Source organism: Centropristis striata, chromosome 10 (genome assembly GCF_030273125.1).
Source record: "Centropristis striata isolate RG_2023a ecotype Rhode Island chromosome 10, C.striata_1.0, whole genome shotgun sequence".
Lineage (NCBI taxonomy): Eukaryota > Metazoa > Chordata > Actinopteri > Perciformes > Serranidae > Centropristis > Centropristis striata.
The window spans coordinates 29,512,752-29,525,746 of NC_081526.1; the positions used below are offsets into that span (position 1 = coordinate 29,512,752).

The following is a 12,995-nucleotide window of genomic DNA, read 5'->3' on the forward strand; positions in this document are numbered from 1 at the left end:
TTACCATCATGTGTTTTTGGTGACAGAAGAGACCATAAGTGGACAAGAATGTAGAGCTAAGTTATCAGCTAGAACAAACCCAAACTAGTTTGGTTAGCATGCTGCAAAAATTAAATAGCTGGCTCCTTACAGTGTCTTTGAGTACACCTGAACACTTACTGATGAACACATTTGCATGCAACCAAAATGCTACAATCAACAACATTTACATTTTTTTCCATAAACTTTAAACAAACCTGAAAGGATCAAGGTTCTAAGACAAAAACATGGACAACACCCAAACTGGACAACCCTGGGAAAACCCTGTCAATCACAAGTTAGCCATGCTCTAAAGCAGTGCTTCCCAACCTTTTTCTTGAGGGACCCACATTTTTACCATTGTAAACTTTGGCGACCCCCCCTATTGTCCATTGCTTCTATGAAGCCGAACTCAATGTGACTTTCATGGTACCCTCTCTTTTTCTTATTGAGATATTCAGCATTTTCGTCTCACTGACGATTCGCCATTTTCCCATTAGCTCTGTGTTTCCGTTGTTAGGCGAGGTTACCGCTATGTGAGGTTACCGCTATGTGAGGTTACTGCTATGTGAGGTTACTGCTAGGTGAGGTTACTGTTTTGTGAGGTTACTGCTATGTGAGGTTACTGCTAGGTGAGGTTACTGTTTTGTGAGGTTACTGCTAGGTGAGGTTACCTGTGTATACTGCAGGAGGGATGTTACACATGTCCTTATTCTCCCGATATAGCCTTTATTTTAAAATTTTTCTATAGTGATTTTTCTATTTAAATAAATGAATAAATATTAATGTAGCCCGTATTTAGCTGTTTTTGTCCCACTAATGAATTAAATGCTGACTCATCTATATTTAACACATTAGATTTATTACATCCCTTAAAATCTAGAGGGCTTCGCGACCCCACGTGGATCTTTGGCCCCCCCTGTTCGGAATCACTGCTCAAAAGTATACCCTGCTTTATTGTCTAGTTTACTCTTAATGGGACAAAAAATCGCAAAATGACCATCATGTTGTATTGAGGAAGACTTAAAAGCGATCTAGACCATAAACTCATTATGAAAATGTTTACCGAGGTAATAAATTAAGTGAGAAGTAGGATGATTTTCTCATAGACTTGTACACAATCTGACTATTTTTTTCAACAAGTGGAGTCGCCCCCTGCAGTGTGTTAACCAGAGAGTTTAAAGTATTTCCACTCTTTAAGCTCGGGGGGTTTACACGTTGCCTCCCGTTCTCACAACTGGGCTTTAATCAGCAGACCTGCTGAGTTTTGTTCAACATAATAACTATCAGCAATATCACTTTCATAATGTTTAATCCTCCCCGAGCTGCAATAGTTAATCAACATGAGGAATATTTACTCTCGATGGGGAAAGTAAACAACAAAATTCATGGACAGAGTGGGAAAAGTGGGAGTAAAATGAGGTCAGGCAGAGCTGGACATATTCCTACAAACCATACTTTTTCTTTAGTTAAAAAACCCCTCAAATATATAATTAAGAGAATGATCATGTGGCTTGCTATTAAAGGCAACTTTAAACAGCCTATTATGCCCTTTTAGGTAGGAGCACTGTTGCTAATTGACAGTCATACTGAGCGTCAACCAAAGTCTGCTGCAGTGTCTAACACACACCTGTCACAACATCCCCACTGTTCCTGGTCCAAAACATATGACCCCCACAAAGCTTCCCGACTGCACACACTTAAATGTCATTTTAAGCTGTGGCTGACCACGCCTGCTCACCTCCACACTTCTTTGTGTATTCAGAGGTGTTTTTCTGCAGTCACATGTGGGTCTCTGTGTGTATGTGTGTGTGCGTGAGTGCAGTCATTATCCTCAATGTCACACCGCATTGCAGTGCAGTAAAAACCTTTTGAGTGTGTGTGTGTGTTATATAGTCAATTCAATAGTTTCAGGGCAGGCTTCTTTTTCACTATCTGAGGGTAGCCCTGGCATCTTAAAGTGAGCTGATTATGGAGTTGGGGAATTTTTTTAAGCATCTGTAATATTTCTTTTAACACATTTTACTGCGGCTTCTTATTCCGCCGTTCATCTCACCCCACCTCTCTACATCTGTCCTTGGTTTTTTAATTAAATACCCTTATTTTCCGTTCTTTTTCTCCCTGTGCGACCAGATCCATTTCTTTCCCTGTGACCTCAAGTTTCCCTCTTCTTCTCCGTAACGCAGGAAATGGAAGGTTGTGCCGTCAACAAGGGCACACAGCCGGGTAGAAAGATAAATTGGCTGAGGAAAGAGGCTCATTCGTCATAGGAGAAAATGCTGACTTCTATGTTGTAACACATAAGAAAGAAGGGGGGGAGGACTATTAAAGGTGAGGAGAAATGTACCGTGGTTCAACGTGACGGGAAGCAGGAGAGATATTCTGTTGTAGATTATGAGAGAGTAACGTGTGTGTTTTTGCGGGGACACACAGTATGCAGGGATACTGCACGCCACACTGTGCTTATCATCAATTCACTATTAAAATGTCCTCGAGCATCCTTGAGAGAAAACACTGGTCATTGTCAGTTAAATTACAATGTCAGGTAATTTGTGTTGACATCTCCTGGCCTGAGTATCTGTCAAGTTCACACTTTAAGTGAGTGTCTCAGTGATGCTTTATTCGCCTCCTTTGAACCTGCAATCTGATTCAGAAAAAGTGTTCCAAGATCACATCCAGAGCCATACCTGCAACAGGAATATGACAACACGCTTAATTTTTGTCCGTGTTGCCATGACAACATGCAAATCTTGTAGGATATCCCTGAGATTGATGTCAAAACGTTGTTTGCAGCCGCTCGGCTGAGCCGGAGTTGACACGGGGAACAACATGACAACTGTGGAGCGAAATCAAAACAGCTCAGCGTGATTGGTATTCACTTCAGGTTGTTAGTGAAATCTCAAAGGAAACTGGAGGGCCTTTTGTTATGGGTACTCCAAACATGTGTGTAATGACATCCTGCGGGGTATGAAATATAGATTAAACCCAATAAAATCGAGTATGTCTGTTCATAAACAGTCATTATAGTGTGAATGTAGACTCTGTGGCTTAAAGTCCGCTGCCCTTATCCCACCCTTCCCTTGTTCCAGCTTGTTGGCTTTGCCCTTCAGGTGTATATATTGCCAGCGGGGCTACCACAGAGCCACCCATTGTTCCCCACATACACACACCACTGCTGGTCAAGCCCCAGCCAAAAAACCCAAAGCCACAAGCAGTGGAGCGGATCGGTCCCAGGCCGAGAGCTGGAGGCTGGGTAAAGAGGGGACCACACCCAGCAGTGGGTGCTTGTGGTAGACTTGGGAACCAAAGGGAACTCCCATAGGAAGAATTAAGTCATTCCTATTTACAGACCCTCTTATTTAGAACAGAAGCAGGCTCCTGTTCCAAGAGACTAACAGTGAAATATAGCAGATGGTAAATGACGCAAAATAAGCAATGGGGTTTTTTGAAATAATGTGGATAATCAGATTTTTGAAGCTACTAGCAGTCACAAGATACTTTTGGCAGTCTGGTTTGTTTATAGATGATTCTTGGATGGTTGTGTGGTTCTGTGTATATGTGTATGTGTGTGTGGAAACACCCCCCTTGTTTAGCCTCACTAACAGCCAATATTCACTACCTGATGGAGGGAGTAGGTTCTCCATGAAACTGCTCACACCAAAGCAATCTGGTTTGATAACAGAGCTACAGGTGGGAGGAAAATAGGGAATTAACTGTCCCTTTTAAGTATTTGTTTAGTTATTTATTGGCATTTTCTCCTGTTTTGCTTCCAATTCAGAATATCTATTTCTCATACAAAGCGAGCGCCACTATTCACTGTTGGTGAGGTTGTCAACAGCCATGTGGCTCCTCTGATACACATGGAGCCACCAGCTGCTTCTTCACCTGCCACTGAGAGGCTTCAGCAAGAGGCCGTAAGAAAGATGAAGGTTCACACTGCCCCCTGCAGATTGCACCCCATTTCACAGAGCCCTAACCAACCAACTGGTGCCATCAGTGCACTGTCATGATCCCTCACTGGCTTCCCACATTGCCAATTGTGTTTGATGGAGTGCACAGCCAAGCTGCTAGCACCTCTGTCAGGGATTGAACACATTTCTATCTGGACCTTGAAATGCATCATTTTTAATTCTTGAGTCAACCAAAGAAAATCTTTACCTGCTCAATCTGCTGATGGTGAAAAAAATCTTGACTAACTGAATCAGCCACGTTGCACAGAGTGACTCTAGCTGGTACCACTATGTATCAGCACAGTGTTTTTCCTAAGGCCAGCATTATTTTTTAATTCTTTCCAATCGGAGCACCGTGGATTTACACTATGCTACAAACGGCTTAACACGCTGATAAGATGCTGTACTCACCATTAGTCATATTGCCATCAACTAATTTCTCTGCACATTTTGTAGATTTGCATTAGAAAAGCTTAATGGAAACCACAAATTTCAATAAAACTTTCGAAAAATGCGCATGAGCGTTTTTTGTGCTCATTTGAGGTGGTTTTTGGCTTTTTCAAAAAGTAGTTAATGCGCTAAGTGGGAGACAGCTTTTTCAGTCAAGACGAGCAGACATGAAAGAACAAATATAAGTTGCCCAATTTAATCTAATTCCTGAAGACATTTTCACTTGTGGGTGGCCATAGTTGTCCGATTATCAAACTTTTTTTGTTACACCGCCATCTTCTGACCAAAGTACGTTTATACAGCTTTATTTATTTGCTCTAAACCAGTTGATGGAAACGTCTCTAATTTGCATATTCTTTAATGCGACATTTAAAATTTCGCTTTAAAATTAGATGTAATGGAAACGCGGCTGGTGTCGCTTTGTACCCAGCTGTCCAATAACATTGGAGGAAATGCGGTACAAATACCACATAGACCAACTGTCACATCCTACAATACTCATCTTGCTGATCCAAAAACTTTTTCAAAACGTCCCAGTATTTTCAGCATTAGGGTTTACATATGCAAGTGCTGAACAACACCAGTGGAGGAGAGATTAATCCTGCTGGCCACATAGACCGGAGGGCCCCTCCTCTCTCCCTATGTGCTTCAGTCTTCTCTTCATCCAAGGATCAGAGCAACTACTCTACCTTGTGCCAACATTTTCACTAACGCAGATATTCTGTATCCAAGCAACCAGACGCAACCAAATCGTCTAAGCTGAAAAAATGCTGCATCTCCAGAGTGCTGTCAGCCGCTCCCAGCAGGGAAAAAAAATGCTTTGGTGGACAAAAGGCCGTATAAACGAACCACCGGTGATTGATCAGACAAGAGGATAATCAACAACCAATCAACCAGCCCAGCAGAAGGTGTCATTTTTATGTCTGACAAAGCAAAGCTGCCTCCAGAGACCGTGCTACATCCTACATGTCCTGCAACCAAAACGGTTTTCCCAACAGTAAAACTTAAAATGTGAAGCTGCTTGTGATCCCTTGCATTGTGAATTCTACCCAGTACTTAAATGCTCACAGCACTGCAATATGCAGTCAAAAATAGACTTTATTCTTTAATTCAGCATCAAAGAATCCTTCCTTTTAAAATGGTGAACAGAACGTGGATCCGAATACAGAAAAGTACTGCAGGGAAACCACAGAAGCAGACATGGCTTCAACTCCAGATGTCATGTTTTACTAAAAATCCCCACTTTAATAAATCAACTTTAAGTTAAATATTAGACTGAAAAAAATTAAGAAATTTCCACCACAGACCTTATATTCAGCGTGTGGGTAGCTTGTTGGCTCCTTGTTTCAAAAGTAAAAAACTGCCAGGACAGTGTGAGTGCTTGGTTTTTTTTTATTTATTTTAGAGCATTGGCAGCCGTTCTAAACCCATCTTAGTGTGTATATGTGATGAGAGCGCTCTGATCTGATGCGTTCTCTTAGTCAGCACCTTCTGCTCTGGCTTGTGCCGATTTAACTCAAATTTGTCTCAAATGTACTTCCACAAATTGTGCAAAAATATGCTCCCACAGTGCACGTCGGCCACCGCTGTCACTGCAAGGAATGCAAGCGATTTACTAAACAGACACGCATTTCCTCCATCATTCACACATTTAACCTTCAAGGATGGAGCAGCACAACATGTGCGAGCAGTTACAGCAGTATGCATGAAAATTAGATTAACATGTGCGAGCAAATGAAAAACATTCAGGGTTCTGTTTGTGTGCGTGTGTGTGTGCATGCTGCATAATGTGGAGGTAGCTTATAGCAGTGCTGCCCTCTGCTGGACAAAAGCCAGTAGAACAAAAACACTGGCAGACGTTCACGAGGGAGGATGGTGCATGCAGCTTCTCTCTGCCTTGCATTTTTTTGCACATACGCACAATCAATCACGGTACAATCACATGTAATTAAATGATGGGTTAATTAATATGGTGTCCCTGTGTATGCATGTATGAGAAAAAGCTAGGTCACAGGGAGGGGGAGCGCTTTATGGCTCTCAGGACACTGGCTCTGCTGTGTGTGTGTGTGTGTGTGTGTGTGTGTGTGTGTGTGGCTAGTGGTTACCGAGCCATTGGCCTAATTTTTGGCTGAAGACCGGGAGTCGAGGTTTACAGTCACGCACTTCTTTTATCGCGCACAGTTGACTGACTTTGTGTCTCTTTCATAATCCCTCTCTTTCATAATCAACCTCTACCGACTCTTTATTCTTGTCCAGCCTTCTCTCTGCTGTCTTTTTTGGGGTTTTTTGATCACCAGCCTCCATCCATCCACTCTCTGCCCACCCCAAATCCAGCCTTCAAAGACTATTACACCCTAATATGACCACCCCACACACATACTACACTTAACCTCAACTCCCAAAAGCTCTGAAATGCTCTCCCCTTTCTGTCTCTACTAATCTCTCAAACACAATCTCTCCCTCCTTCTTAAGTCTTTCCCAAACTCACACACAAGACGAGGTTCAGTGTGAGTGTTGCTTTAGGAACGTGACTTCCTCACAAGGCAATGGAGCTCCGCTGCTGCCTGGACATTTTTCATCTGCCTTCAGGTTCAGGTATTCAGGAACACCAGGACACGCTCACATCTGCATGTTTGGTTCTTACTTGGTTCTCTGTAGTGAATCACATAACATCATGGCTTTAAGAGACAAAAAAGGTGTATTTTAGCATCTGAGGGAACACTTCTTCTCCACATCTTCTCCAGTTAGTTAGTTAGTATGCTTGTTAGTTTGCTTCAGAATAGCCTGTTTGATGGTGGGCGTTTGCTGTGTGTTCCCCAGTTTTAATGAGGAATGCTTATAAATACTAATGAGCATATTTTGGAGTAGCTCAAGGGTCTTGTGTGCTCATTGTAAAAGTAATAATGTCAACATGTCAGTTTAATGATGCTGCAGGATTTGACATGTGACCCCTTTTGAAGTGTCTCCCCTTGCTGGTGTTTGGCTGAACTGCATTATTGCAATATATTACATTGTGTATTTATCGATATTTGTAGTATTTTTTGTAGTTCAACATTCTGAATCCCAAAACTGGCTGACTGGTATGAAAAGTATAAAAAATAGGCAAAAATGATTATGTTGTATTATTTTGTCATTTATCAGCACAGAAACTACATATAAAAAGAAAGTATTGTCTGATTTTCAACTATGATTTCATTTCCTTTAGTAAAATAAACCAAATAGAAGCTTAACATAGTAATATTTCATCAAAATCCGATTATTAAACATGTCTCATTCAAAATGCCACCAAAAATGAATCGTTTCCACTAACCAGATGCTATAAAAAAAACATAAAATTCTGTGCTGCTTAGCACAGAAATTCTGTGAAATTTTGTGTTTCAAATCGCATATTTCTTTCTCTCTTTTTTTTTTTAACTCACTGCAAAGTATATACTGTTGCATGCAGTATGCAAACAACTGGGTCATACTACTTCATAATAACATGGCACGTTTCACTTCGACCCTCTGGTTGTGGCTCATGATTGGCAGAAAAGCATGTTGGCTTGCATTACTTGAAAATGCAACCCGGATGAATGAAATCCTTTTTTTACTACATTTGACATACTATGTATTGGGACATACTAAATATTATTCTGCTATACTAAATAGTGTGGAATTATGGGTACTAGAATGTACAGTTCGCCTGAAGTGCAGACGAGAGGACAAGAGAGGTAGTAAATATGTAAACAGTTCAATTTGTTCAGTATAGCATGGGGAACCCCTGTTTTTGTTTAAAATGTTAGTGACACTTAAAATGATTATATAGATTGCATTTTTACCAATATTTGTAAGCTAAATTATCAGAAAATTCAACTTTCTTTCCCTCTTTCTTTTTTGATTTATGGCATGATAACATTGTTACTGTACTAAAGTCATCTTTGAGTTCTCCCTTCTTCCAGCCATGATTGTGCTGTTTCCATAGAGGTGCAGGACTTATATATATTGCAGTGAAAAGCAAGTTTACAGTGAGTAAAATGTGACAGGAATAAAAAATAAGAGTTCAGAGGATTAATGCATGTTAAGAAGTGAAATCTAAAAAGACACTACTAGTGAAGCATGATTTAATCGCAGTTCATCAGCTGATACCAAGCTCTTTAAATTCTGCATCCCTGGAACTGACTTAAAAACTAGAAAGCACACACCATTCAGGCTTATTCTCAGCGGGCCGGGTTCAAACCAGCCCGGAACCCTTTCCTACTTGTCTTCCCCCTTTCACTCTGTATCTCTACCACTATCAAATTGAGCTGAAAAAGGCCATGAAAAAAACTAAAAAGAAAGAGAAACTCAGAACGGCTTTAGAAAAAAATTTGAAAGCTGTTCCCACTGAGTCTATTTTTAGAGCTTTGTGCTTTTTAGTTGCCTGTGAGTACATCTATGAACCAACAGATGGGCTCACCACAGTAGCCTGGATTGCGCGCCTGTGGAATAGTTTAAGGGGTTGTTTTTGTCGAGGGTTGTGTTTCTCCGTCTAACCACTGCAAAGGCCACCACGAGTTGAGCTGTTATTTGGAGTCTGGAGCGCCTTTAAATTCAAGCTGGATAACCACAGCCTCTTTCCTCCGGTTCATTCAGTAAGTGTTGAAAATGCCAAAGAGAGAGAGTGTAAGTGGGTAAAATCTGTGCCTGTGGAATAACATGTGTCTCTGCGGGCCGTGCACTGAGCCTATTCTCCCATGTCTGCAGCTTTTTCTCCATAAATTAAAATACTAAGGGAAGTGGACTGACCAGTCTCCCTGTCAGAAAACAAAGCAAAACAAAAACAAGTCACCCAAGCCAAGGCAGTTGTGGCGAGACTTGGCCAGCCATAGTTATCATTGGCTTGTACACAGAAGCATGAATGAGTTTGCGTCTGGAGAATGTTTAAGTTCATCCCTCTCTGCCCCGCAACTCTTATCCCCCAAATCTTTTGGCTCCTGCTCCTGCTCTAGCCATCTGCTTTTTTATCTTCAAATTTTCTCTCTCTGTTTTGCCGTTTCTCAGTCTTATACTTTCTTCTTTCTGCTCAGTTTAACTTCATGTGCTTAATTGGCAAAGCTCGCCCCAAAAACATCTTAATTTGTTTTTTAAGAACATGTTATATGGAGCAGCAGTGGGAGGGGAGCTGTGGAGGAGTCGGGCAGCAGTAAAGACGCTTACTGACCTTAAATGACCCGGAGGTTAGACATCCTACTACTGGCTCAAGACGGCTCTTTCCCTCACCTCATCTCACCTTTCCCACTCTTCATTTCCTCATTCTTTATCTTACATCCTCACTCAAGGGTTTTCCTCCATATCCATCCTTTACTCTTCTCAAGCTCAAATGTCTCTATTTCTTCTCCCCGTCCTCATCTCTTATTCCCTGACTATCATCTCTATCCCCAGCTGCTGTATCTAGCAGAAAAGCTATGGAGCTTTAAGGCTTTTTTCCCACACTTCCTTGTAGATTTACTGATATGTTTAGTTAGCATTCTGTGGGCTTGCATTTTGGAGCATTCATGCGCAGAGATCAAAATCTGAATTGTAATATTTAGAAAGTATAATACATGTACAAAGAAGTTAATCTTTTTTACACTGGTGAAGGAAGATATCTATCTTACTGAAACAAAGTGGTTGATGAATGTTTAGAATAATGGTCCTGCTATGGTTCATCACACCAGTCTCATTATGAGGTCACTAAGTACCATCACAGGCTGCCTGATGCCAACACACAAGGCATTTTTTTAAGGTCTGTATGAGACACATCAGGCTTTTAACTCAAGTGACAAAGCGAGAGCAAGAAAGTCTGTGTAGTTAGGAGGTTGGGGTGGATGTCACACAAACACATGACTTTCAATCTATAAGACAGCTATTTGTATCCCGTCTGAAACCAGAAGTTAATGTTGACGTAGTTACACTCACCCGCCACTTTGTTAGCTTGCAAGGTGTACCTAATAAAGTGGCGGTGTGGTCTTCTGCTGCTGTAGTCCATCTGCTTCAAGGTTGGATGTGTTGTGTGTTCAGAGAAGCTCTTCTGCAGACCTTTGTTGTAACAAGTGGTTGTTTGAGTTAGTGTTGCCTTTCTATCATCTCCAACCGGTCTGACCATTCTTCTGCTCACTGGATATTTTCTCTTTTATGGACTATTCCCTCAACAACCATGTCACGTTCAAAGTCACTTAAATCTCCTTTCTTCCACATTCTGATGCTCCTTTGACCTTCAGCAGCTCCTCTTCACCATGTCGACATGCCTAAATGCATTGAGTTGCTGCCTTGTGAATGGCTGATTAGATATTTGCGTGAGCAAGCGGTTGAATAGGTGTGCCTAATAAAGTGGCTGGTGAGTGTATGACGACTACTAACTTACAAAGGTTACCTAATAATGTAACAAATAGGGCCGGGACTTATTAATTAAGATTAATTAATTACACAAAAATTACTGCGTTAAAATTACAAAAAACCAACGGATGGAAGCATCGATAAGAGCATGGTTATGTGCAAGCTATGACACAAGGAATTCGCATATCACCGCAGCACATCGAGCCTCAAGTATCACCTCAATGCAAAACATATAGCAGCTAGCGTGGACACTAGTGTGTTTACAGAAGTTCTACCTACCTATAGGCTACCTGAATTTCTGAAATGTATTATATTTCTAAATATGCTATTGCTACACTTAATGGCAAAAATTGCACTGGTCTGTTGGACTCGAACAAAAATAATAATTTGTTGCTTAAGCTTATGTATTCAGTCATTATTCAATGGTATACTAAAAATCCATGTGAAAAAAATTACTTCTCACTGTTCTCAGGTTAAATATTTATTTATATGCAATTAAAATGCGATTAATTTCGATTAATTAATTACAAAGCCTCTAATTAATTCGATTTTTTTTTTATCGAGTCCCGGCCCTAGTAACAAAGTATAAATTTTAACCGAAAGCATGACAATTATTGCACTGAATCATGGATGTCATAAATAACTATAACTAAGTGTCATAGTTTGATGTTGGGCTAATCAATGTGTAAAAGTGACCAAGAGTCTGTTTGTGATGAGTTCGGAATGAGATCGGGTATAAAAAGGGGCCACAAGTCCTTCACTGTTGGGCTAATATACTGTCTTCAAACCCTTCTTATATCGCCCTAACTCATAATCACTGTGTCATTTAAAATCCACTGTTGTCAAGTATAACCAAAACAAGGAAAACATTTCAAAACACGACTCCAAAGAGGGAGAATGGGCAGGAAATACAGCACACTCACAGTAAACTACATACTTACCATGATCATCATTTGCTACCTGTGGCATGCTGCAGGCTTAGTGAGGAAATAACCAAGTTGTTTGTCCTTATGTTAAGGGACAGCTTTGTCTATTGGGGAAGCCTTCAGCCCTTTTTTTTCATAGGACACACACACATTTTAGCTCTATGTTTATGTGATCTGCTTTGGATCAATGTTCTGGCCACATAAACCACCACTTCACATTTCTTAATAAGGACTTTATATTTGCCAGATGCAATACTTACAGTAAGCTCTGTAGCACTCAAGTTTTATGACAATGATTTAATTTGAAAAACTGTTTTCCAGCAAAATTAATAAATCCACTCGCAGTGGAAAAAGCCACATTTCATCTTTTCAAACAATAGCTGTGACCGGCCAGCAACTCCATATTCTGGAACAGTTCAGCCAGTATGTGGCTGGGAAAGACCAGCTGTTGTGGAAACCTGGCTAAATATTCACTAATGGAGCGTGGACGCAGTGTGTGTACCTCTGTATCTATCACCAAACCTGTTATTCACTTTTACTGTCTCATCCAGATCTTTGACAGTAACTCGGCTGTTTACTTACTTTTTCTCTTTCTCTCTTTCCATCAGGTTTTTACGACCACAGACATCACAACAGAGCCAAAGGTGAGTGTTTTTATTCCTTTACTTTTTCCATTTCTGTTGTTGCACTCGTCTTTGTCTACAACAAAACGTGTTGAAGTGGCTTCATATCGAGTTTCGCTCAACTGTTTGTGAACAAAACGTCAATATATTTTAATAACGATTATAAATCAGCCACAATAATAATCATTTTTAGCATTGGTGAGTCAAAATGTGGCGCTTGCAAGATGTGGGTTCATCACAGATGTAATTAGAAACAATGGCCACTAGATGTCGGCAGAGTGTTTCTTTCTGAGACGCCTCTCATCCTCACACTCCTGGTAGAGAAGTAGAGAGGGAATGCAACCACGACAAATATAAATATTAAAGTTTGGGTAAAATAGCAAGGCAAAATTGTGACTTTTTTTACATATTATATATATATACTTAGATGTGTGTGTTTGAGCATTTTTGTAGTTTTATTGAGTGCACGTGTGTTTTCACTGGGAGGATATTGTGAGAGGTTGTTTTTGAGACGTGAGTGGCTTTGAGAGAGGCAGGTAGAGTTTTCTTCTTCTCTGTGTTAATTCACAACCGTATGAAAACACGTATGAGTCTCTCCTCTGCTAGTCCCCTCCTTCTTTTTCACACTCTACTCCATCGCCGCCCCTCTCTGACTACTGATATGGAGTCAACAGAGGAGAGAAACAGCGAGAGGA

At 40.7% G+C, this 12,995-nt stretch overlaps 1 protein-coding gene across 1 annotated transcript in view; it reads left to right on the plus strand.

Moving 5' to 3' along the window:
- adarb1b (adenosine deaminase RNA specific B1b) overlaps positions 1–12,995 on the plus strand; it is a 157,630-nt gene that overhangs the window by 87,555 nt on the left and 57,080 nt on the right. Inside the window, exon 3 of the mRNA XM_059343662.1 lies at positions 12,286–12,321. The gene's annotated coding sequence lies outside the window, so the exon portion shown is untranslated. The remainder of the gene's footprint in view (positions 1–12,285; positions 12,322–12,995) is intronic.